The following is a 13486-nucleotide window of genomic DNA, read 5'->3' on the forward strand; positions in this document are numbered from 1 at the left end:
ATTGCCCAGCCACATAGTATATAGCACAGCCCACGTAGTACGGTATATTGCCCAGTCACATAGTATATTGCCCAGTGACGTAGTATATTGCCCAGCCACATAGTATATAGCAGAGCCACATAGTATATAGCAGAGCCACGTAGTATATTGGCCAGCCACGTAGTATATTGCCCAGCACAGAACCACGTAGTATAGAGACTTAAAAAACAAATAAACATATACTCACCTTCCGAAGGCCCGTTGGAAGTCCTGCTATACTCACCCTCCGCCGCCTTTTCCGCTCCTCTGGACGCTCCTGGGACCGCTCCATTGCAAGCGCCAGCTTCCGCTCCCAGGGCTGGTGTGAGCAGGACCTATGATGACGTCGCGGTCACATGACCGTGACGTCACGGCAGGTCCTTGTCGCACACCAGCCCTGGGAGCGGAAGCTGCCGCTTGCAATGGCGCGGTCCCGGGAGCGTCCAGAGGAGCGGAAAAGGTGGCGGAGGGTGAGTATAGCATTTTTTATATTATTATTTTTAACATGACATTTTTACTATTGATGCTGCATAGGCAGCATGAATAGTAAATAGTTGGGGACACAGGGTTAATAGCAGCGGTAACGGAGTGCGTTACACCGCGGGCCGTTACCGCTGCTATTAACCCTGTGTGAGCGGAGGGGATTACGGAGCGGGCGCCGGGCAGTGAGTGCAGGGGAGTAGGGGAGGGACTAACCGGACTGTGGCCGTCGCTGATTGGTCGCGGCAGCCATGACAGGCAGCTGCCGAGACCAATCAGCGAACGAATAACCATCAGCGAACGAATAACCGTGACAGAAGGACAGGCAAACAGTACAGACCAAAAGTTTGGACACCTCATTTAAAGATTTTTCTGTATTTTCATGAAAATTGTACATTCACACTGAAGGCATCAAAACTATGAATTAACACATGCGGAATTATATACTTAAAGTGTGAAACAACTTAAATTATGTCTTATATTCTAGGTTCTTCTAGGTATTCTCTTGATGAGCTTTAAGAGGTAGTCACCGGGAATGGTCTTCCAACAATCTTGAAGGAGTTCTCAGAGCTGCTTAGCACTTAGCAATTGTTGGCCCTTTTGCCTTCACTCTGCGGTCCAGCTCACCCCAAACAATCTCGATTGGGTTCAGGTCTGGTGACTGTGGAGGCCAGGTCATCTGGCGTAGCACCCCATCACTCTCCTGCTTGGTTAAATAGCCCTTACACAGCCTGGGGGTGTGTTTGGGGTCATTGTCCTGTTGAAAAATAAATGATGGTCCAACTAAAACGCAAACCGGATGGAATAGCATGCCGCTGCAAGATGCTGTGGTAGCCATGCTGGTTCAGTATGCCTTCAATTTTGAATAAATCCCTAACAGTGTCACCAGCAAAGCACCCCCACACCATCACACCTCCTCCTCCATGCTTCACGGTGGGAACCAGGCATGTAGAGTCCATCCGTTCACCTTTTCTGCGTCGCACAAAGACACGGTGGTTGGAACCAAAGATCTCAAATTTGGACTCATCAGACCAAAACACAGATTTCCACTGGTCTAATGTCCATTCCTTGTGTTCTTTAGCCCAAACAAGTCTCTTCTGCTTGTTGCCTGTCCTTAGCATTGGTTTCCTAGCAGCTATTTTACCATGAAGGCCTGCTGCACAAAGTCTCCTCTTACCAGTTGTTGTAGGGATGTGTCTGCTGCTAGAACTCTTGTGTGGCATTCACCAGGTCTCTAATCTGAGCTCCTGTTAACCTGCGATTTCTGAGGCTGGTGACTCTGTTAAACTTATCCTCAGAAGCAGGGGTGACTCTTGGTCTTCCTTTCCTGGGGCGGTCCTCATGTGAGCCAGTTTCTTTGTAGCGCTTGATGGTTTTTTGCCACTGCACTTGGGAACACTTTCAGAGTTTTCCCAATTTTTCAGACTGACTGACCTTCATTTCTTAAAGTAATGAAGGCCACTCGTTTTTCTTTACTTAGAATTTGTATTATGGCAAGAAAAAAGCAGCTAACAGTCTATTCAGTAGGACTATCAGCTGTGTATCCACCAGACTTTTGCACAACACAACTGATGGTCCCAACCCCATTTATAAGGCAAGAAATCCCACTTATTAAACCTGACAGGGCACACCTTGTGAAGTGAAAACCATTTCCGGTGACTACCTCTTGAAGCTCATCAAGAGAATGGCGAGAGTGTGCAAAGCAGTCATCAAAGCAAAAGGTGGCTACTTTGAAAAACCTAGAATATAAGACATAATTTCAGTTGTTTCACACTTTTTTGTTAAGTATATAATTCCACATTTGTTAATTCATAGTTTTGATGCCTTCAGTGTGAATTTACAATACCCGTATATACGTGAGTATAAGCCGACTCCCCTAATTTTGCCATAAAAAACTGGGAAAACTTAATGACTCGAGTATAAGCCTAGGGATAGAAATGCAGCAGCTACTGGTAAATGTCAAAAGTAAAAATAGATACCAATAAAAGTAAAATTAATTGAGACATCAGTAGGTCAAGTGTTTTTGAATATCCATATTGAATCAGGAGCCCCATATAATGCTCCATAAAGTTTAAGACGGGCCCCATAAGAAGCTCCATATTAAAATATGCCCAATATAATCCTGCATAAAGGTTAATAATGGCCCCATAAGATGCTCCATAGACACATTTGCCCAATATAATGCTGCACAAATGTTGATAATGGCCTCATAAGATGCTCCATAAAGATATTTGCCCCATATAGTGCTGCACAAACGTTATGGTCCCATAAGATGCTCCATACAGTCACTTGCCCCTTATAAAGCTGCACAAACATTATGGCCCCATACAAATGCTCCATACAGTCACTTGCCCCATTATAGTGCTGCACAAAGTTATGGCCCCATAAGATGCTCCATACAGTCACTGCCCCTTATAGTGCTGCACAAAGTTATGGCCCCATAAGATGCTCCATACAGTCACTGCCCCTTATAGTTCTGCACAATCATTTTGGCCCCATAGATGCTCCATACAGTCACTGCCCCTTATGCTGTGGCTGCGATAAAAAAAAAAAATCATATACTCACTTCTCCGTCGCTCAGGACCCCGGCACTTTTACCTGCTCCTCGTTCGGGTGTGGTTCCGTCCTCAGCACTGACGTTCAGCAGAGGGCGCGCACTGACAACGTCACCGCGCCCTCTGACCTGAGCGTCACAGCCAGAGGACGCTGATGACGGAGCCGCACCCAAACGAGGAGCAGGTAAATATCGCGCTGCGCTCCCCCTCCCCGTATACTTACCTGCTCCAGGCGCGGTGCAGTCCCTGCTTCTCCCGCCGCTGCATATTCTTCCTGTACTGAGCGGTCACCGTTACCGTTCATTACAGTAATGAATATGCAGCTCCACCCCTATGGGAGGTGGAGCCGCATACTCATTACTGTAATGAGCGGTACCATGTGACCGCTCAGTACAGGAAGAATATGCAGCGCTGGAAGAAGCAGAGACGTGCAGGGACCGCACCAGGAGTAGGTGAGTATAATTAGATAGCTCACCCTCCCCTGCCGACCCCTGCGTATGACTCGAGTATAAGCCGAGAAGGGGACTTTTAGCCCCCAAAAATGGGCTGAAAATCTCAGCTTATACTCGAGTATATACGGTATTCATAGTAATGAAAATACAGAAAAATCTTTAAATGAGAAGGTGGTCTGTATATAATATATATACACACACACAGTATATTGCGAGACCGCTAAGTCATCTGGGTAAGTGTGCGTGTGTGTGTATATATGTATATGTATGTATGTATATATATATATATATATATATATATATATATATGTGTGTATGTATGTATGTATGTATGTATGTATGTATGTATGTATGTATGTATGTATGTATGTATGTGTATATATATATATATATATATATATATATATATATATATATATATATATATATATATATATATATATATATATATATATATATACACACACATACATACATACATACACACACTGGATGGTGGCCCGATTCTAACGCATCGGGTATTCTAGAACAGAGGTCCCCAACTCCAGTCCTCAAGGCCCACCAACAGGTCATGTTTTCAGGATTTCCTTTGCATTGCACAGGTGATGCAATTATTACCTGGGCAAGACTAAGGAAATCCTGGAAACATGACATGTTGGTGGGCCTTGAGGACTGGAGTTGGGGACCTCTGTTCTAGAATATGTATATAGTTTATGAAGTTTTCAGAATGATGCAATTTATACCCAGGATTCGGCCGGCCGCGACCAATTAGCGAAGCGTGGTTCAAATTCCGCGCCAATTTGCAGGCGGACTGGTTTTTTGAGGGCCCTGGGCGAAAGAGCCTCAGTGGGCCCTTCTCTAACACATACCATACGTTCTTAATTCATGCACCTGGACCCGTTGAAGCGCGCAGGCGCGAAACGGCCGTCGTCCTCTTGCCTCCTCTTGCACCTCCCTTCCTACCAAGCCGCCTCTCCACCCGATGTCTGTGAGTGTATACTCTGAATAAAGGACATTGTTCATATAGCAATATTGGGTGAGTGCCACTTTATTTTTCTTCATTCCTTGGATCTTCATTGCTTTTTTGTTGAGCACCACCCTAATGCTTTTGATTACCGCATGCCACAGTGGTTCTAAATTGAGTCTCCATTTTCCAGCGCTGTTTGTTTGACAGTCTAGGCATACCCCACGTTATACCATATTCGTGGAGGAAACACTTGGTGCCATTCTATCTTTACCTTTACATTTTTGTTTAGTCTTCTTTACTTTTTGAATTGAGCACAAGTGTTGTATATAAAGCCTATATTCAACGCAATGGATATATGTCAAGAAGATAATATGGACTCGGACCCAGGCGTTGCATTGGAGGATGGTTTACAGGCTGGTAGAGAGGGTGCAGGGGAGTTTTTTATGGATTGCAACCATAAAGATGAATTACTGCTTATAAGCACAAAAACGCTTGAAACAAAGATATATTCTTTGGCTGAGAGGGAAATCAGACTATATTGGACTATTCAATCTTTAAAATCGTATACAGAATGTGGACGCGTCCCAAGGGGACTACGGGTTTACAAGGAAATATCACAATTTAGCGGTGACGAATTATTTCAGAAGGCTTGGGAAGAGATTCACTTACAATGTTCACGTAATCTACTGGCACTAGTAATTACACAAAATGAAAAAGAATATGCTGTATTGTGTGAGCAATTGGAGAATGCTAAACAAGAACTGAGTTCACGTGTTGCGGAAATTCAAAATAAGGCATTTTTAAAAAAAATTGAATAAAAAATTGGTTTTAATACAGATTGAAACAAAACAAAAGAAAAAAGATAAATTTTTGAGAGACAAAAATGATTTTGCCACTGGGCAGATTTTTTCCTGGAACAAGTTTAGCAGCAAAAAGAGGAATTTCCAAAGAAATCAATCTTTTAGAAAATTTAATAAACGAAAAATGCAAAGAGATGGATGGGTAACAGACTCCGATTCTAGTGGGGTAGAAGAGGGTCCAGATAATCAAGGAGCCACAGCTGTTTGCCTTCACAGTGATATCCCTTTAGAAAAAAGACCCGACGAGGTGGACGAAAAAAAGAAACCCACAAAAGAAACGCAAACAAGTATCCTGGAGAAAGTGATAACAGATAGTAACAAATTGCAAATAATTAATTTGTCTAAAAGAACTTTGACCCAGGAGCAAGAAAAAGTATTATCGTTGGGTTTAAATTTTTGTATCCCAGAGGAATTTAATTTTACAGATTTTAAGATCGATTTGTTTAAAGCCACAAGAAAGCTGCATCTAAAAAAATTCTTTTCAAATATCAAAGAGAAAAAATCTTCTTCTGATACTTCTACAGAAAGTCCTGCCCGTATTGGGAATTTAGGCTTCATGGCTTTTCCACCCATTGATCAGAAAGATATTGAAGACGCATGGCTCCTTGCTAGTCTGGATGAATCAACGGCCACAATACGCGACTTAAATATTATTACAGAGGGTGCCCCCAGCATAGAACCTTTTAAAGGGGGCACAAAATCAACGTTTATGCCTCCCATCTCTCCAGGAAATGCTGTAGACTTATTCCAGGATTTGGTGATAAAGGACGTGGAAGCCATTCTATATCGCCATCCCCAAAAAAATTTGTCAAGGGAAGAGGAGAATGCTATTCATGAAATGCAGCGGTGGAATAACACAATATTCAGGAAAGCAGACAAGGGGGGCAATATAGTTATTCTTGATAGAAGTTACTATATTGAGGAGGCAATGTCCCAGTTGAATGATAGATGTACATATACTCCGTTAGATTTCAACCCTACCTCGAAATTTAAAGAAAAACTGAGAAAGCATTTGAATAAATATGTAACAAAAGGTGTTCTATTAAAAAATAAAGCAGAGAAACTGCTTCCTGAACATCCTACTATCCCTAACTGGTACAGTTTGCCAAAAATTCATAAACATGCTACTAAACCGCCCGGAAGACCTATAATATCGGGCATTGGCTCACTAACGGAGCCCTTGTCTAAATTCCTGGATTGGTTGCTCAAACCCCTGCTGCATAAAGTTCCCTCCTTTGTTAAGGATTCTGGAGATTTTTTACTAGCTTTACGCGCTTTAGATTGGCAGCCCACTTTTTCATTAGTTTCAATTGATATCGTGAATTTGTATACACGGATCCCCCACAATAAAGGCATCGAAGCAATACATTTGATATTACAGAATTGTAATAAAGACCAGGACTTCATTGATTTTATCACTGAAAGCCTGGACTTTGTATTATCACACAACGCGTTCAGGTTCATTAATAAATGGTTCCTACAACGAACCGGAACCGCAATGGGCACGCCGGTCGCATGTGTTTTTGCGAATTTATTTCTAGCAGTGTTTGAGGAACTATATATAACCTCTATTAAGAACCCGTTTTTGCGGTTTATACGTGCCTATTATAGGTTTGCAGATGATGTCTTTATTGTGTGGGATAGCTCAAAACAGGATTTTGAGAATTTTGTTTCTTATCTCAACAATAATAATGATGACAATATGCAGTTTACCGCCGTATTTGGGGGCTTGTCGCTTGAATTTTTAGATGTTAAGATCGAGATAGCCGAAGGTAAAATTAATACATCGGTACATAAAAAATTGACAGCGACAAATAGTTTATTGCATTTTAATAGCGCTCATCCTTTTCACACAAAAAACAGCATACCTTACAGCCAGATGGTTAGATATAGGAAAATTATCAATAATGAGGAAGTTTTCGATAAACAAATAGCTGAACTCAAAACCAATTTTCTAGAAAGAAATTATCCCCCCAAAATTTTGTCGGTAGCAGAAAATAGGGTTAGGAAATTAGCACAAGAGGATCTGCTTAAAAATCGTAAAAAAATAAAAAGTTCCCCTAGTGACAGTGATAGTAATAAATTTGTATTTACATTCATGCATAGCCCGATGAATAAAGTAATTTATGCGGCTATACAAAAAAACTGGCACATTCAACAGTCTGATCGGGAACTTTCATCTTTGACAAAAAATCACCCAATTTTCGCCTATAGACGAACAAAAAAATTGGGGGACCTTATTGTGAAAAACCGCTTGTCAGCCATTGAAAATTCAAATTGGTTGAGGGAACTGCAACCTACGGGTAACCACAAATGTGGAAATTGCAGTTATTGTCGATTTAGACTACTTGATAATCCCATTCATATTGGTCCCATCTGTCACACAGTCCGTCAATTAATAACATGTAAATCACAGTATGTGGTTTATTTAATTATGTGCCCATGCCATTCCTTCTATATTGGTAAAACTATCCGCCCACTTTATCATAGGTTTAGAGAACATTATAGTTCGGTCTCCTCTGGGAAGGGCTGTCCCCGCTTTATTAAGCATATGCGTGACATACATAATGCAGACCCGAATGTCTTGCGGTTTGCAGGCTTGGAAATCGTAAAAAATCCCCAGAATGGAGGAGATCGAGGTAATGCATTGTTACAACGTGAAGCAAGGTGGATTATTGAAACGAATGCGCAAGGCGCAATAGGATTGAATGACAAATTGGACATGTCTATTTTCCTGTAAGAATTATATTTTTTGTATTAGCATTATGTATAGTATATACAAAAAGCGTTTGTACTTGTGCTTATTAGCATAATTTGGTGTTTGTATCCAAATATGTTTTTAATGGTATCACCTGTTCACACCATGATGTTTAGTCCTCTATATAGGATGTGACGTTCTTAATTCATGCACCTGGACCCGTTGAAGCGCGCAGGCGCGAAACGGCCGTCGTCCTCTTGCCTCCTCTTGCACCTCCCTTCCTACCAAGCCGCCTCTCCACCCGATGTCTGTGAGTGTATACTCTGAATAAAGGACATTGTTCATATAGCAATATTGGGTGAGTGCCACTTTATTTTTCTTCATTCCTTGTAACACATACCACGATTCATGATGCACAGATACAGCAGAGAAATATAGCACAGCCAAGTAGCATATAACACAGCCCATGTAGTATATTGCCCAGCCCATGTAGTAAATAACACAGACAAGTAGTATATTGCCCAGCCACGTAATGTATTGCCCAGCCACGTAATATATTGCCCAGCCACGTAATATATAGCAGAGACGTAGTATAACACATGTCACGTAGTATAGAGCACAGCGATGTAGTATATTGCCCAGCCTCGTAATATATACCACAGCCACGTAGTATATTGTACAGCCCACATACCGTAGTATATAGCACAGAGATGTAGTATATAACACAGCCCACGTAGTATATAGCAATGTGGGCACCATATCCCTGTTAAAAAAAAAAAAAAAAGAATTAAAATAAAAAATAGTTATATACACCATCCGTCGGCCCCCCCGGATCCAGCCGAGGCGTTTACCGATGCTCCTCGCGACGCTCCGGTCCCAAGAGTGCATTGCGGTCTCGCGAGATGATGACGTAGCGGTCTCGCAAGACCGCAATGCATGGACCGGTCACCAGAGCGTCGAGAGATGCGGGAAAGGCCTTGGCTGAATCCGGGGGGCCGACGGAGGGCGAGTATATAATTATTTTTTTTTATTATTATTTTTAACATTAGATATTTTTAAAAAGTTGGTCACACAGGGTTAATAGCAGCGTTAACGGAGTGTGTTACACCGCGGCATAAAGCGGTGCAACACAGCCATTAACCCTGTGTGAGCGCTGACTGGAGGGGAGTATGGAGTGGGCACTGACGGCAGGGAAGCAGGGCGTGGCCATTTCGCCGCCGGACTGTGCCCGTCGCTGATAGGCCGAGGCCGTTTTGTATATATAGAATATATCTATCTATCTATATATACACACACACACGTCTGTTTTATCCCTTTCACGACCTTGCATATATTGGTTCCAGGCCTAGGACGTATAGATACGTCCTGGTTAGTGCACTGGCACAGGAGTTGGGCACGCACGATCGCCATCAGCTAACATGATAGCTTGTCCCGCGACTCTTGCTGCCAGAAGCGGTGCCCTCACTGCACCAGGCCATTTAATCCCCCCAAATACTGCGGTCGATATCTGTCGCAGCATTTAGAAGGCTTTGAGAGGGAGCCCCCTCTCTCCTCCTATCAGCGCCCCCGCCATGGCCCGATCGTTGCCATGGCGACATCTGGGTCGCTAGTTTATGGAAAGCCTGTTAGACCATGCGTTGCCTGGGCATAGTAAATATCTGTGGTTAGTTATACCACCTCATGTCTCTTATTTTCCCATCATGCCTCTCATTTTCCCCCTCACATCTCTCATTTTCTCCCTTATACCTCTCATTTTCTCCCTCACTCCTCTCATTCCCCCCTAACACTTGTCATTTCGATCTCACATCTCTCATTTTCCGATCACTCCACTATTTTCCCTCACTCCTCATTTTGCACTCAAACCTTTTCATTTTCACCTCACACCCCATCCATCAGATTTTTATTTTTGAAGGATAATACCAGACTTGTGTGTGTTTTAGGGCGAGTTTCATGTGTCAAGTTGTGTGTGTTGAGTTGCATGTGGCGACATGCGTGTAGCAACTTTTTGTGTGTCGAGTTGCATGTAACAGGTTAGTGTAGCAAGTTGTGTGCAGCAAGCTTTGCGCATGGCGAGTTTTGCGCGTGGCGAGTTTTATGTGTGGTGCGTTTGAGTATGTGCAAGTTTTGTGTGAGGCAACTTTTGCATGTGTTGCAACTTTTGTGCATGTGGTAATTTTTCCGTGTGTACAAGTTTTGCGTGTGGCGAGTTTTCCATGAGGTGAGTTTTGCACGTGTGGTGAGTTTTGCGTGAGCCTAGTTTTGCATGTGGAGAGTTTTGCGCGTGGCGAGTTTTGAGCGGCGACTTTTGTGTTCAGACTTTTATGTGGCGAGGTTGGTGTATGTGTGGTGAAATGTGTGCTGAGGGTGATATGTGTTCAAGCACGTGGTAGTGTGTGGCGCATTTTGTGTGTGTGTTCATATCCCCGTGTGTGGTGAGTATCCCATGTCGGGGCCCCACCTCAGCAACTGTACGGTATATACTCTTTGGCGCCATCGCTCTCATTCTTTAAGTCCCCCTTGTTCACATCTGGCAGCTGTCAATTTGCCTCCAACACTTTTCCTTTCACTTTTTCCCCATTAGGGCAAAATTGTTTGGTGAATTGGAAAGCACGGTGTTAAAATTTCACCTCACAACATAGCCTATGACGCTCTCAGGGTCCAGACGTGTGACTGTGCAAAATTTTGTGGCTGCAGCTGCGACGGTGCAGATGCCAATCCCGGACATACACACATACATACACACACATTCAGCTTTATATAATAATATATATATATATATATATATATATATATATATATATATATATATATATATATATATATATATATATATATATATATACACTAGCTGAAGAGCCCGGCGTTGCCTGGGCATAGTAAATATCTGTGGTTAGTTATAGCACCTCACTTCTCTTATTTTCCCATCACGCCTCTCATTTTCCCAATCACATCTTTCAATTTCCCCCTCTCATTTTCTCCCTCACTCCTCTCATTTCCTCCCTCACTCCTCTCATTCCCGCCTAACACTTGTCATTTCGACCTCATATCTGTCATTTTCCGATCACTACACTATTTTCCCTCACTCCTCTCATTTTGCACTCACACCTTTTCATTTTCACCTCACACCTCTCATTTTCACCTCAGTATATACATGTTTGTCATCTTCCTTATATATAGTATACACCTGTATGTCATCTCCTGTATATAGTATATACCTGTATGTCATCTCCCCTGTATATAGTATATACCTGCTGTGTCATCTCCCCTGTATATAGTATATACCTGTATGTCATCTCCTCCTATATATAGTATATACCTGTATGTCATCTCCTATATATAGTATATACCTGTAGGTCATCTCCTCCTATATATAGTATATACCTGTATGTCATCTCCTATATATAGTATATACCTGTATGTCATCTCCTCCTGTATATAGTATATACCTGTGTGTCATCTCCCCTGTATATAGTATATATCTGTGTGTCATCTCCTCCTGTATATAGTATATACCTGTATGTCATCTTCTATATATAGCATATACCTGTATGTCATCTCCTCCTGTATATAGTATATACCTGTAGGTAATCTGCTCCTGTATATAGTATATACCTGTGTGTCATCTCCTCCTGTATATAGTATATACCTGTATGTCATCTCCTCCTGTATATAGTATGTACCTGTATGTCATCTCCTCCTTTATATAGTATATACCTGTGTGTCATCTCTCCTGTATATAGTATATATCTGTGTGTCATCTCCCCTGTATATAGTATATACCTGTGTGATCTCCTGTATTAGACCTCGTTAACACGTTATTTGCTCAGTATTTTTACCTCCGTATTTGTAAGATAAATTGGCAGCCTGATAAATCCCCAGCCAACAGGAAGCCCTCCCCCCTGGCAGTATATATTAGCTCACACATACACATAATAGACAGGTCATGTGACTGACAGCTGCCGTATTTCCTATATGGTACATTTGTTGCTCTTGTAGTTTGTCTGCTTATTAATCAGATTTTTATTTTTGAAGGCTAATACCAGACTTGTGTGTGTTTTAGGGCGAGTTTCGTTTGTCAAGTTGTGTGTGTTGAGTTGTGTGTGGCGACATGCATGTAGCGAATTTTGTGAGAGGAGTTGTGTGGCAACATGCGTGTAGCAACTTTTTGTGTGTCGAGTTGCATGTGACAGGTTAGTGTAGCAAGTTGTGTGCAGCAAGTTTTGCGCATGGCGAGTTTTGCGCGTGGTGAGTTTTATGTCTGGTGCCTTTTGAGTATGTGCAAGTTGTGTGAGGCAACTTTTGCATGTGTTGCAAATTTTGTGCATGTGGCAATTTTTCCGCATGTGCAAGTTTTGTGTGTGGCGAGTTTTCCATGTGGTGAGTTTTGCACTTGTGTGAGTTTTGCGTGAGCCTATTTTTTGCATGTGGCGAGTTTTGCGCGTGGTGAGTTTTGAGCGGCGACTTTAGTGTTTCGACTTTTATGTGGCGAGGTTGGTGTATGTGTGGTGAAATGTGTGCTGAGGGTGGTATATGTGTTCAAGCACGTGGTAGTGTGTGGCGCATTTTGTGTGTGTGTTCATATCCCCGTGTGTGGTGAGTATCCCATGTCGGGGTCCCACCTTAGCAACTGTATGGTATATACTCTTTGGCGCCATCGCTCTCATTCTTTAAGTCCCCCTTGTTCACATCTGGCAGCTGTCAATTTGCCTCCAACACTTTTCCTTTCACTTTTCCCCATTATGTAGATAGGGGCAAAATTGTTTGGTGAATTGGAAAGCGCGGGGTTAAAAATTTCACCTCACAGCGTAGCCTATGACGCTCTCGGGGTCCAGACATGTGACTGTGCAAAATTTTGTGGCTGTAGCTGCGACGCCTCCAACACTTTTCATTTCACTTTTTCCCCATTATGTAGATAGGGGCAAAATTGTTTGGTGAATTGGAAAGCGCGGGGTTAAAATTTCACCTCACAACGTAGCCTATGACGCTCTCGGGGTCCAGACGTGTGACTGTGCAAAATTTTGTTGCTGTAGCTGCGACGGTGCAGATGCCAATCCCGGACATACACACATACACACACATTCAGCTTTATATAGTAGACTAGCTGAAGAGCCCGGCGTTGCCTGGGCATAGTAAATATCTGTGGTTAGTTATAGCACCTCACTTCTCTTATTTTCCCATCACGCCTCTCATTTTCCCAATCACATCTTTCAATTTCCCCCTCACTCCTCTCATTCCCCCCTAACACTTGTCATTTCGACCTCACATCTGTCATTTTCCGATCACTCCACTATTTTCCCTCGCTCCTCTCATTTTGCACTCACACCTTTTCATTTTCACCTCACACCCCTCATTTTCACCTCAGTATATACATGTTTGCATCTCCCTTATATATAGTATACACCTGTATGTCATCTCCTGTATATAGTATATACCTGTATGTCATCTTCTATATATAG

General features: G+C 42.5%; 1 protein-coding gene across 2 annotated transcripts in view; it reads right to left on the bottom strand.

The window, feature by feature from the left end:
• NPTN (neuroplastin) overlaps positions 1 to 13486 on the bottom strand; it is a 136347-nt gene that overhangs the window by 1324 nt on the left and 121537 nt on the right. Inside the window, exon 9 of one of the 2 annotated variants that reach the window (XM_069765635.1) lies at positions 8385 to 8793. The exons of the other annotated variant lie outside the window; for it this stretch is intronic. The gene's annotated coding sequence lies outside the window, so the exon portion shown is untranslated. Of the gene's footprint in view, positions 1 to 8384; positions 8794 to 13486 lie in introns of those variants that run through there. 2 annotated transcript variants of the gene reach the window in all.

This window comes from Ranitomeya imitator, chromosome 4, assembly GCF_032444005.1.
Source record: "Ranitomeya imitator isolate aRanImi1 chromosome 4, aRanImi1.pri, whole genome shotgun sequence".
NCBI classification, from domain to species: Eukaryota; Metazoa; Chordata; class Amphibia; order Anura; family Dendrobatidae; genus Ranitomeya; species Ranitomeya imitator.